Below are 12242 nucleotides of genomic sequence, written 5' to 3' on the forward strand. Positions count from 1 at the left end.
ATAGAAAAGCTGCAATACATTATTCATTCCTAATTTCAATTTCTGAGGAACGAAAGGCAAAGAGAAGAAGCAATCAAGCTTTCAGGTTTCCTTGATCATCATAAAAAAGGAAAAAGCACCATATAACATGAATTTTGTGCAACAGAAATGTTTAGCAAGTCACCTTTAAGGCGGAAGAGTGGAAGCACAACTAAAGAAAGCTAAAAGTGGGCAGACTCTCAGGAAAACACTCCAGATGGTGAAACGAGTTAGGCTGCAGAACAGGCTCCCACAGGAAGCGGTGAAACCCCCATTGTTTCAGACATTTGAAACTGAATTCTTCAAAGTGCTGGTATATATAATACAAGGAACCGCTCTGCACTGCCTCGGAGATGTCAGCGGCGCTGGGACAATCTGTGAGAGCTACACACACCACTTCTGCAGCCCTTAGCAGAATTGCTGCTGCCGTGCCTATGAGGAGATGTAGATTCTCTTTTGATCAATACAGTAGCTGGGAACATCCATCGGGGAGTAACTACACTGTGGTTTTGCAGGAGATGGATTCAGTAACCCTGAATAGCTCTTTCACATTCCTGCTTCTGAGATCTGAACTTTGCATGTCCAAGAGGAGAAAAAAGCCACCTCTACCAGGTGACTACGGTGTGCATCCTACAGACAGACTGTTTACCTCCTATATCACAAACTAATGAAAAACTGGGTGGCTTGATATTTACAGGCAGCGGTTTGCAGAAGTACCACGATTTTAATAGGAACCAAATGAAAGCTCATTACGTAAACAGCATTATGAGACGCAGAACTGATGTCGAAACGCTAAATGCTCTAGGTCAAACTCACCAAAATGGGAACTGGCAGTGGCTTGCTGGAATGCTGGGGCTTCTCCACACTCGGATACTACTGCAAACATTTCCCACTGCTGCGAGCGCTGGTTCAGCTCCTCTGGAGGTAGCTGCGGAGGGAGCCTGACTGTTTCTGTTGTTACTGGCACTCAAAATCTCAAGACCTTTTCTGAAATCCAAATTCAGAGCCTTGGGCCAATTTTATTGATACAACTTGGTTTACTGGTTGGAGCAGGTAGAGGGAGAGAAATTTTTAAAAGGAGCTTAGAACTGGAGCTTTAATGCCTTCATTTCCTCTTGGTCTCATACCTGCTGGTATGCTAAGAAAGAGGCAAATTGATTCAGATGGCATAACTGCACTGGTGACCCTGCCTGGTTTTATTCACTTTGGCTCTGTACAGCCTTCTCTCACAGGCTCCCTGCCTTCAACACTCCCATCTTCGTGGTGACCCAAACACGTCAAGTCTCGAATCCTCCTTTCTGTGGGGTGGGGAGGGACAGGGGAAGGCAGCCGAAGAGCCTGCCCGGGGGCAGGACGAGCACGAGTGCTCCGGATCCCTTGCAGACACTGGGCTCTGCGAGGCCTCGAGCGCCGCGGCACGCTTCACGTGAAGGCTGGCACCGCCTGCCTGCTGCTGCTGGCCCGGGCCAGAAATGCAGCAATTTCCTTAGGAATGAATCACTAACAGAAAACAAACAAGAGCTATTTAAGAAGTTTCTCTTTCCCCCTGAATGTCCTGTCCAGTATCATATTCCTGACAGTTTATTCTTCAAGAATTTAGTCATCTAGGGTTTCAGTGACTCATCTGATGAACCTTCTACCCATTTCCTGGAAAGAGTCCTGTGCAGTCCGGTGCAGCCCTACTCTCATTCTTCCTACATTTTCATATATTTCAGCTTTTCTCCATTTTAAGCGTGGGGGAGAGGCAAAAATATTTTGAATGCACCCGAATTTGCAATGCAACCGGAAAGCAGAGTGGTGAAAGAAACATCTGGAAAACAAAGATGGGCACTGAATCACAGAGCCTCTTTTGGAAGAAGCTGCCCCTTGGACGGAAAGCTGGAGAGAAGAAAAGAAGCTGCTGTAAGAAGAGCTGTGTGGTACAATACGGTCATGAATTTGCCAGAGCTGTACCCTATAAAATGAAGATGAAAAAGATTTGAAGGCTCTCACACATTGCATGGGCGGGTGTGACTCACTCTGGGCAAATGCCACTGGTGACAAGTGCCCTGACACAAGCTATTGAATGAATGGGGCTGGATGGGAACCAGAGTAACTGTTCTACATATTGGGGCCAATCTGAAAGACACTTCTGTGCAGAAAACAACTGCTTCCTTTCCTAATTAAAAAGAAAATTCCAAAGCTGCTCTCAGACAGCTTGAAGGCAACTCTAGCAAACTCTGATTTAAGCTGCACGATGCCTGCAGCAGATGGCTGACATCACTGGTGTCCAGACCATTCCTCCCAGCACATACAGGTGTGCTACCGTATATATTTATGCTACTGCTGAAACAGGGGGCTGGTGTTCTTCTTAAAATATTCAGAACTGTGAGGGAGCGTGAGCCCATCCATGTAAATCCCAGCAGTGTGGAGCAGCTCGGAGACACCACCAGCCTATGCTCCCAGCCCCCTGCCTTCTCCTGGGAAGTCAGCAGCCGAAGCACCACCGGCTTTACACTAACAGGGTGAGTGAAGGAATTGTGAGATCTGTCTGATGCAGGCTGGGACAACATGTCAAGCATTCTTGGAGGATGATTTCAGCGCTCAGTTATACGAGTACCACTGGCATGTATACCGCGTGTGTACATGCAGAGATACACTGTGTATATACACCGGCGTGCATCACAGGCCTGATCCTTTTCAAGGGATACAGTGTCAGGTCAAAGCTGGCCCGACATTCTTCTTATTGAAAAATAAATAAACTTTTACAAGCCCTGATTCCAACAGAAATGTTTCCATGATTTATTTTAAGAAGGGAACATTCCCCTGCAGTGCTCACCGCAACCCAAACATTGCAGCGCTGTGCAAGAGCATGAGAACCAGAGAGGAAACTGAAGAATCTATTTTCACTGCTCCAGAAGAGAAACACAGAAAGTAAACAAACAGCAAAAGCACTGACAAATAAATTTGATTTCAGTCTTGGCTGCAGTGTTATCTATACTATGGCTAAGGAGACTAGACTTGAAGCATGCATGTTTTTCTAGCGATTTCTGTAAGACGTGACTGAGTGTGGGATGGGGACTTGTGGGAGCCATCTACACTAGCAAAGGGATTTATTTTTCTTTGTCTGATCCTTCCTGCTCCTCATACCTTGCCTTACACATCTGAGAAACTGAACAGCAAACCAGAAGAAATCGTCTCTTTCAAAACTAGAAAATAACTTGAAGCTTAGGCAAGCTATCCAGGAAATAAATGCCTTGTTTGTGGGAAAGTTGTTAACTCTTGAAAGTGATGGGAAGAGTCTTTCTTCTAAATATCTGGAGCCCTCTCTGCAACAGAAAGTGAAACCTGCCTTCGGTGCTACTGCCTTTTGCTTTGATAAGTCTGCAAAAAGCAGCAAGCAGTAGGATAAGAAAAACAGGCATATGGAGAGAGAAAGAATGAGCAAGCAAGCAAATGCTTTCCTGACAAAACTACAGACTTGTGTGATGACTGAATTTGGCCCCAAGAAATGCACACACACATGCATACACACATACACGTACCTCCCACCCCCTCAATGCCTCAATCTGAACGGTCTGTACAGAGAAGAGGGAAAGAAAAAAATATCGTGAAGCCTGTCCAAAAAGGACTGTGAAGATAGAAGTCTACTGGCAGCGTAGTGATCGCACCAGAAAGGTTTTGGAAGCGGTAAACAGGAAATGGTTAAGTAAAAGCAGGTGGAGCATGCTGACTGCAGGAACCAAGCAGGAAATAGCTGAGCGTCTGAATGGATGCAAAAAAAAAGCTCTCTTGCTCAGCCCTTGGCAGTCGCAGCATGCCCACTCCTCCTGCTCCCAGTCCTCCTCCACCGCCCTTATCTCCCCAAGCTACAAAGTCTTGCAGTCAGCAAACACCTTTTGCTTGAGCAATGCGCTCGCCTTCAATTTCAGAACCAGTGCCGGAGGCTTGGCAGGCAAGGCTTATGTTCTGCCTGGGAGGCAGAGGAGAAGAGGGGACTCACCAAGGGCGCCAGGGATGGGTCAGGAGCACCCAGTGCCTGCCAGAGGCTTCGGGAGCTGCAACAGTGCCTCTGGCTGCAGCCCCAGGTGCCCTGGTCCCAAGGGTATTTAGCGTGACAGTGAATCAGAGGAACATTTCTACCACCCCACTCATTCTAGGGGGTTCCCAGAGCACTCTGCTGCAGGATTCATTCTCCATCACTGCTGAAACAGCCCCTTCTGGGGCAGAGCCCTGCAGCTGTTTAATAGCTCACAGCAACATTGCACAAGCAGATGGAAAAGAAAGCAAGATGTGTAAGGAGCGTTCTTTCCACTTTCTTTCCAACCTTCCCTTTCTCTCCTCTTTCTCTACAGCTTTTCTTGCCAGCTCCAGACGACTCCAGATGTGTGTCTTTCCCACCAGTATCTGAAGACATTTGGCTCTGGAGCCAGGCGATCTGCGTGCCAGCATGCTGCCTGCTGGGGCTGCCAGCCCCGGGGGCTGCGGTGCTGCTGCCACGCTCTCACCCCTGGCTGTCCTGCCCGACACGCTGCTGGATGGAGGGACGGGGTGCTGGTAGGGAACAATTCTGCTTTCTTCCAGATGAGTACAGCCTGGATGTAAAATTGCTTAACGCAGATAAGACACTCTTGCCTTCAAAGTATGTCAGTCACATTAAAGCCCTGAGGAAAGTTAAGAAAGGAATACACACATTATTTCTGCCCTCTTCTCCTAGATTTAATCTGAAAAAATATCTGTTTTCCTTATATTCTGAGCAAAGAAAAAAGTAATGGCAATCAAGCTTGTATGGAGTTACAAGTACACCAAAGACAGTATTTTACTAGTAGAGAAATCTTACAAAGAAGTCCTGCTCATTTTTGACATCATTATTTTGGCAAAACTCACCAGGTGTTACTGGGAACTGTTCATCTTTTAAAACAGAGAGCTACCACATACAACCCAACACGGTTCAGAGGCTTAGCTCCTAGTCTAGGCACGGCCTTTGTGGTTCAAACTCATTTTCCAGGCTCAAACCCACCCTGCCCAATCTCCAACATCCCCACTTCTGCTCAGGCTGCACCTTCTCGGTCGGGGGTGACCAGGGCCTGGCCCCCTCACCGCTGCTCCCCTGGGAGGGGGCTGAGGGGCACTGCCAGGGCTGGGCTTGCTGGGTGCCTCCTGCAAGCACCCTCACTCAGCCCCGGTGCCGTGGTGCCTAAGTGCACGGAGAGGACGTGTCCTGTCAGCGTGGGTGGGTGGCAGGACAGCTGCTGGGAGTTAAACCTCGGCACTGACCTTTGAGGAAGAACAGGCTGTGGTTCGTACGCATCTCAGAAACCCAGGGAAAGTGACTGAAATGAGCTGAACGAAAATAAGCAGGTGTCTCTCTCCCGCTCCTTTCGCAATTTCTGCTCACCCACCCGCATTTTTTTTTGCACTCAAGTTGTCAAGAAAAACGGCAGGAATGAGGTTCCTGGTATAATTACAGCTTGCTGAGAAAATCGCAGCCTGCAGCAGTAATTCCTTCAGTGCTGGAGACAGATGCTGCTGAGGTCTAATCACAGTGTTCCCACTAAGCAGGCCCCGAGTCTAATCTGTCATCAGCTGAGAGGCCGCTGACTCCTGCCGCGTGTGAACCGGAGCTGCTCGGCCTGATCCTCTCCCCCCGGCCGGAGCAAGGCAGTGCCAGAGGGAGGGTATGTTTCCATTCACTCCTTGCCCTCAGCGACAGCGATACTGCAACTTCAATGCACTGCTTATCTCTCCTCCATGCCTCCTATCAGGGCCACTCAAAGCCTCGCTGGAAAGGGCTCAAGTGCTTGTTTTCAGCTTACAATGCCGTATAGTGACTGCAGTTCAAAAATACAATTTGAGCTGAGATAAGTTGAAGGAGAGGCTTAATGAGAACGGCCTGTAGCTAATTCCTCCTTCCAATATGTATGGTATTTTCTGCTTATTAGGAGGACAAGGCTGCTGCCCTCGGTGAATGATCTTATAGCCCCTGCATGCTAACATCAACAACAGAAAATCAAGAGTACGAGTACAGGCTGATGAGCACAGAAGTAGGAAGAGGAAAAAGGAAAAGTGCTTATATTGAAAAAAGAGCTGGGAGAGAGCACACGCGTGAGGAGAGACTGCACGCATCTCCTATGGGTTGCACACAGTTGCTATTGCCATCAAATGTTCTCATGTTAAAAAAACTGATGTTCTGTAGCAGCCTGTGGCCAACTCCATTTCTTAGTTTTCAGCAATTTTTCTCAACCTGCACGTGGTAGCTGTGTGGACACGACGATGTACGTGTACCAGGTCTCTACAGAAGCAGTGGATATGGTGGCTTCTCCATCACTGAGGAGGGAGGGGGAACAAAGCGTGGCACGATGTCTCAAAGAGGGGAAGGAGTGACTCATACAGGAAGAAAAACAAAGCAAAGATGAACTTAGAGCACAAGAGAAGAGGTAGACTGCTGGCTGCAAATCAACATTCTTGCACTCAGAAGGGTGCGCGTTACAGCGTGAGGAGTTGTGCTTGACAGTAATGGAAGTCCAAGGAAGTTTGATTAAGATTAAATGGCAGTCACTGGCCAACACAGAAAAGAGGCATTAAGGTGAAAATCAAAGACAGGAAGTGACTAAGTAGGTCAGAAGCTGTGGGTAGTGAGCTGGATAGATTAAGTGGGACTTGGAGCGACTAAGTTAGCTCTGCTAATGACACATGATAACACGCATAACGTCGCCAAGTTTAACAAATCTGACTCTGAAATCACCTTCAAGGTCCTGATATCAAATCAGAGATTGCTGAGCTCTAATAGTATCTACATCAGAGCAGATAATGTATGTGTTTTAACAAGAGATTGGTTTTGCAGTCACTTTTTGACCCTGCCAAGCTTCCTGTAAATAGTACGCTGTTTTGACTGAACAGGATTTTTTCATAAGGACTGAGGAAAAACGACCTGACTAATAGGAACTGTTTGACTCTGAGAAGGGCAGCTACTGCAGATTGAAAAGACAGATGCAGTGGAGAAACTCCTTTCCAGCCTAAATTCAATAAGTCTTTGATTCAGCAGCTTTGTTCGTATTCTGGAAAGCCGGAAGAGAACGGTCACCTTGTATTTTTGTACCTGATGAGAAAACCCCAGATTGTGTGTGTGCACTGGGACAGTTCAATGTGCGTCTATTCCATCTTCAAAGAGGCTTTCAATGCTCTTTCAGATGTGGGGTGTGAGGAAGGGTGAGAACTGCTAAAGCTAGCCCCATCCTCATTAAATCTTTGCCCTCTCCGGAGCAGGCATGCAAGTGGAGAGAATAGAAGATATGCATGAGCAACTGAGCATCTGTGGCCTCATGACCTTTGACTGTTGTATTATGGGAAATGTATTCTTCGGTTGCTATGCTTTTCTAATTCATTTGTATTTTCCTTCAGTGACTCCCTTGTATTTTCTTTGGTGCTCCTGTGTAATGGTTTCAAGGAACCACAGATAGCTCCCAGTTAAGCATGCATACAATAGCTTTAATTAAATGTTTGCAAGTATCCCACAGTAATGCAAGGGAAAGGGAAAGCAAACAGCTTTTACTGGCTTGTACCTATCCCTTCTGAGCCCTGCCATGGGTGGGGGCATCTGCACTGCTGTCCCTTGAACTCATTTCTAACCTGATGTGAAACGAAGGCCATTGCTCTACACATAAGCTCTTCAGGCATTTTCACACCCAGCAAAAGAGCTACAGGTCACCTGTGAAAGGTACAAGGCTGACACCCTTTAGGCCAGGCTACAATAAATTTGAATAAATAAATACATAAAAAACAGGGAAAACATTCTTTACATCACTTAAAAAAAAAAAAAAAAAAAAAAAAAAAGGAGAATAAGGTTAAAAATAACCATTTCTTGAAATACACCCAAAAAGTTGGTATAGGTAGGGCAGCAGAAAAGCAAAGGTTTTTTTTTTTTTTTTTTTTTTTTTTTTTTCAATATTCTGAGTCTAATCTTTTCTGTTCTCCATGTTATTAGCAAAATCTTAGTCTTGTCACCCTCCTCCCCTCCTCCCCTGTAATGAGTTACCTATTTATTATTCTCTCCAACGGGGATCTTTGTTTCTTTTACAAGTAGTTAACTACAGCATTTTATATGTAAAGAAGAAAGCTGTAAAGGATTTTTTTTTCTTTTCAGGCATTTAAAATAACTATACACAAGGGAAATGAAATTTGGAAGGGGAACTTTTAACATGCAAAGACAGAGGAATAAGAAACAGGATGCTAAGATCATCAGTCAGTTCTTTAAGTCAAATACAAGTCAATTTTACAGCACAGGAATAATGTTGCTCTATTTAGAGGATAATGTTGCTCTATTTTGTATTATATGGAAGATTTGACAGTATCTGCAAGGGTAATCATAGAATCATAGGATATCTTGAGTTGGAAGGGACCCACAAGCATCATCGAGTCCAACTCCTGAAACGAGTCCAACTCCTGAAACGAGACCTAAAGGCTAGTGATTATTTCTAATACTTAATACTAGTATAAAGTATTTGTCTTGAATATTTCAGCGACTGACATCATTATTATTTCAAAGTTGAGACAAGCTAATTTGAAAACACTTTGGTCTGGCTGTACATATATTATTGCAAATCTATCCACTATTTCTCAGTGACTCACAGAGATAACACACATCAGAAAAGATAACAATAATTGTAAGACTGGAAAGAAAGAAAGAAAGAAAAAAAAAAAGGCCAATTTGATGACAGAAAAAAGAAGCCAGGCTTCTAGCTTTGATCTTGGATATTTCCCTGCACTGAGACCAGAGGCACTGCCAGTTGTTGCAATCTGATGTGCTGGATTTGGCCAGGGTTTGTGCTGAACAGGGGCTTGCCTAGCTTTGCCGGAGCTTGAGGTGCGGTGACTTTTCAGGAGGGAACAGAAAGCATGGGCTGTTTCCCTCACGTAGCACAGCACAAACAACAGCGGGGTTGTCTGAGAAGATTGAGAACTGCTGACACAAGACAGTAACAGGAACCAGCAGCTGCAAAGGAGAGTAGGAGTGGGATGAAAAGCAGTCTCACCAAGCAAAGGAGGAAAGGAAAAGGCCAGGGAAGATCTAAAATTAGAAGCAGCTAGCAGATGCTGACAGAGACTTCTCTTGCTTGATGGTCCCCATGAGACCATGCACAAGCAGGGCAACACAAAGATTCCTACAAGGATTTCTGGGATATTCTTAATGAAGATTTCTACTCTTGGTCCCCCTATTAATCTGCAGTCTGCATTTCCATTGCATCTTAACAAGAAGCTTCTTTTTAAATACACCTGTTTTCGATGACGGCTGGGAGTCAAGAAGGGTAATTCCTAAAGGTGTGTGAAGAAGAGGTCGGATCTGCGCTTCATCTTCCTTCTTCACCTGTGCCGTGCCTGCCTGATGCTCCCATTCCTGCCCACCAGTACAGAGGGCCCAGTACAGCCACTGCAGCAAGGACGCAGTGCAGTGGTGCATTCAGGGCACACAACGTGGGCTTGTTTGGGTTTCTGGGTTTCCGGCTGTGATTACAGAGGGTTTTGATTTTTGTTCTTTGGTTTTCTGAATTATTTGCTCAGGCTGTCCTAAGAGCTCTGCTCCATGTAAATGCGAGCTCGCACGTACTCATGTTTATAAGCTCAACAGCTCCATCAGTTTCATTTTTATTCTCTTAGAGTTTTCTGTATGTCATTTCTATTCTTTCACTTAGTATTGCTAGTATCTCACCTGTCTGTCTTAGGCCTTGGGCCGCTATAAGTACATTCAGATTTCACTGGTTCATCATTTTCTACTTCCTTTTACTAAGTCATAACTACTACTGTTCTCCAAACACATGAAGAACTTAAAGCTAGAGCTCAAAGTTCAGGGCAATCTCTCAGCTTTGTGACCGAAACTTGGTGTAGTTTACTGAAAAATGCTCCCCAAAATTTTCTGCTTCCTTGGGATAAGGAGGAAAAAGGAAAGAGAACACAATGATGAGCGATTTCTTTACAACTTCTTTTAACTAGCTAGCTCTACAATAGTAATCATTTGCTCTTTAAAAAAATAAAAAAATAAAAAAATGCCATCCCTGACAGAAAAAGCATTTGCAAGAGTAGTTGTGTGTGATGCCCATGCTGCCTGTCACCCCATAGGTTCCACAAACAGAACAGGAAACAAGAAAGAGGAAGAGCTGGAGAGCTCTTGTAGAAATACTCTGTAGGGGGGCAGTAAGAGCAAAGCCAGGATGGTGGAAAGAAAAATGTCAGAAGTTAGTCCCAGGTGTAATACATCGGAGGCCAGATGCATGTTGTGAGAGGTGTCCTTCATATAATGTTTATGTGTTTTGTTTTCCCTCTGTGAACTTTATGGTAGGCCTTAGCCAGTGAATGCTGCACTCTCCATAAATGCCTAGCACGGCCCGTTGTTGCCTTTCCAAGTTTCTTATTCAACAGCACATTTTTTCCTTGTTTTTAAATGCTTGCTGGAGTCTTAGACTAGGAGTTCTTAACCTAACAATAAAACACCTGCATTTTATTAAGACTTGGGACTTGAGTTCCACCTCCCTCACTCTTACTGAAGTGTTGCCATTAGTCAGGTTAACTCTTTCGTAGTCAGTTTTGCTCTGAAAGTGAAGTTAATTGGCTACATGTAGCTCAGTTCCACAATCCTATGCTGTATTGGAGGAGAAGAAAATAGCTCTGAGGCAGACCCAGAGGACTCTGTTTCAGCATCTAAACAGATGTTAAGATACTACAGCCAGCAGTAGCAGCCCCCACACCTCGGTTCTCTTTGCGTTTTCCCTGGCCCCAATGCAAGCTCCATTCAGCCCTGAGGTCTGAGTATCTATCTACACAGACCAGAAGCCCCTCTACAACAGGCCTATCCATAGGCTGAGGGGTGCAGAAGCCCTAAATCACAGCTGCAAAGCCTGCACCATGCCTAGCACAACAGCCCTGCATCAACATGTCCTCTGACAACATGCAACTTGATGCTAAAATTTTCTTACCAGCCATGCTTGTTTCAGAAGGGAGATTTTTGAATTGTCCCACAGAAGCTTCATTCAATTAATTGGAAAAAAAAAAAAAAAAAAAAAAAAAAAAAAAAAAAAAAAAACTATTTTCCCTGTACCTTCCCTTTGCATTCTCATTCCACTGTCTTAAATGAGAATTGGAGCAGGACTATACAGCGATTTTTGTGCCTGGAGCTCCAAGTGCATTATCCCTATATTAAATTAGAGCAATGCCAGTATATGGATGTGAAGGAATTGCCCAAATTCATTCAGCAGTTCAGTAGAAAGGCTGACAAGTTCAGTTGTCGATGTACTAAGCAACTGCCCTGTTTGCTGTTTAATGTAGCTTAATAAGCAATTATTTTCTAGGTCCCCTCCATGCACATCACAGAAGTACCACACTGCAACGAGCAACAACTGCTGGCAATTTTACCAAATATGATCAGTTCACTGAAGACAGGAGAGAGTAATTTAATACACACAGCCAGGGACTGAAGCTCTGTATACGATGAGCTGATTCCTTTTCTGTTGCTATCTATGTGCTTATGGGCACGTAACTATTTCTTTATGACTCAGCTTCCCATCTATACAAGAGAGAAGTTCTTTGCATCCAGCAGGTGAATCAAGAAGTCATACACTTCTGAGGCTATTCTGGGTTAGTCATTCATCTTAGGACTTTACTGGCACACGTATACAGAGCTAATTGTACTAATCTACATCAGGCCTGCGTGGAGAGAACAAGTACATCAAAAGTTCAGAGGTTTGGAGATACCCAGATACTATAGAGCCATACATATCCTAAGATAAACAGGCGGGTAAATAAATAACTATTGGTTGCTACCCAAATACTGGTCAGGTATAATTAATTCTATAGGTAGCTATTTATTACCGAGTCTGATATATCAGATGCTAGTGTGATTTATACATACCTATAAAGTAGTATAGGAAATATTATAACATACAGTGGTACTCATAAAAGGAAATGTTCAAAGTTTATGTTGCTCTTGTAAACTAATTATTTCCACTCATTCATACTTACCAGTATATAATTTCTAAATTGCGAGGATACCAATAATCACTGAAAATGGACTTATAAGCCCACATCGCAGCAGAGACCGTTTTAGGGACAAAACTATGTCTGTCGCACAGAATGTTAGATGATGTGGGGATCCAGTAGTCTGGGATATGTAGCAGTGAAAGTCATCTGGTGTAAGAGCAGCAGACCACCCCCACGGCTTGGTGTTAGCTCTGACCACAAACCAGGGAGTGTACACT

At 44.6% G+C, this 12242-nt stretch overlaps 1 protein-coding gene and 1 long non-coding RNA gene across 12 annotated transcripts in view; one reads left to right on the forward strand and one right to left on the reverse strand.

Annotated features, from left to right (window-relative positions):
- The window catches only part of LOC137857550 (uncharacterized), a 30062-nt gene extending 25572 nt beyond the window's left edge, over positions 1 to 4490 (forward strand). For 3 of the 4 annotated variants that reach the window (XR_011097134.1, XR_011097132.1, XR_011097131.1), the window contains exon 3: positions 4353 to 4490. This is a non-coding gene — a long non-coding RNA (uncharacterized lncRNA). The remainder of the gene's footprint in view (positions 1 to 4352) is intronic. The other variant, XR_011097133.1, reaches the window with a different exon arrangement.
- Positions 1 to 12242, reverse strand: part of RAD51B (RAD51 paralog B) — a 465395-nt gene that overhangs the window by 46061 nt on the left and 407092 nt on the right. The window lies entirely within an intron of this gene.

This window comes from Anas acuta, chromosome 5, assembly GCF_963932015.1.
Source record: "Anas acuta chromosome 5, bAnaAcu1.1, whole genome shotgun sequence".
NCBI lineage: Eukaryota > Metazoa > Chordata > Aves > Anseriformes > Anatidae > Anas > Anas acuta.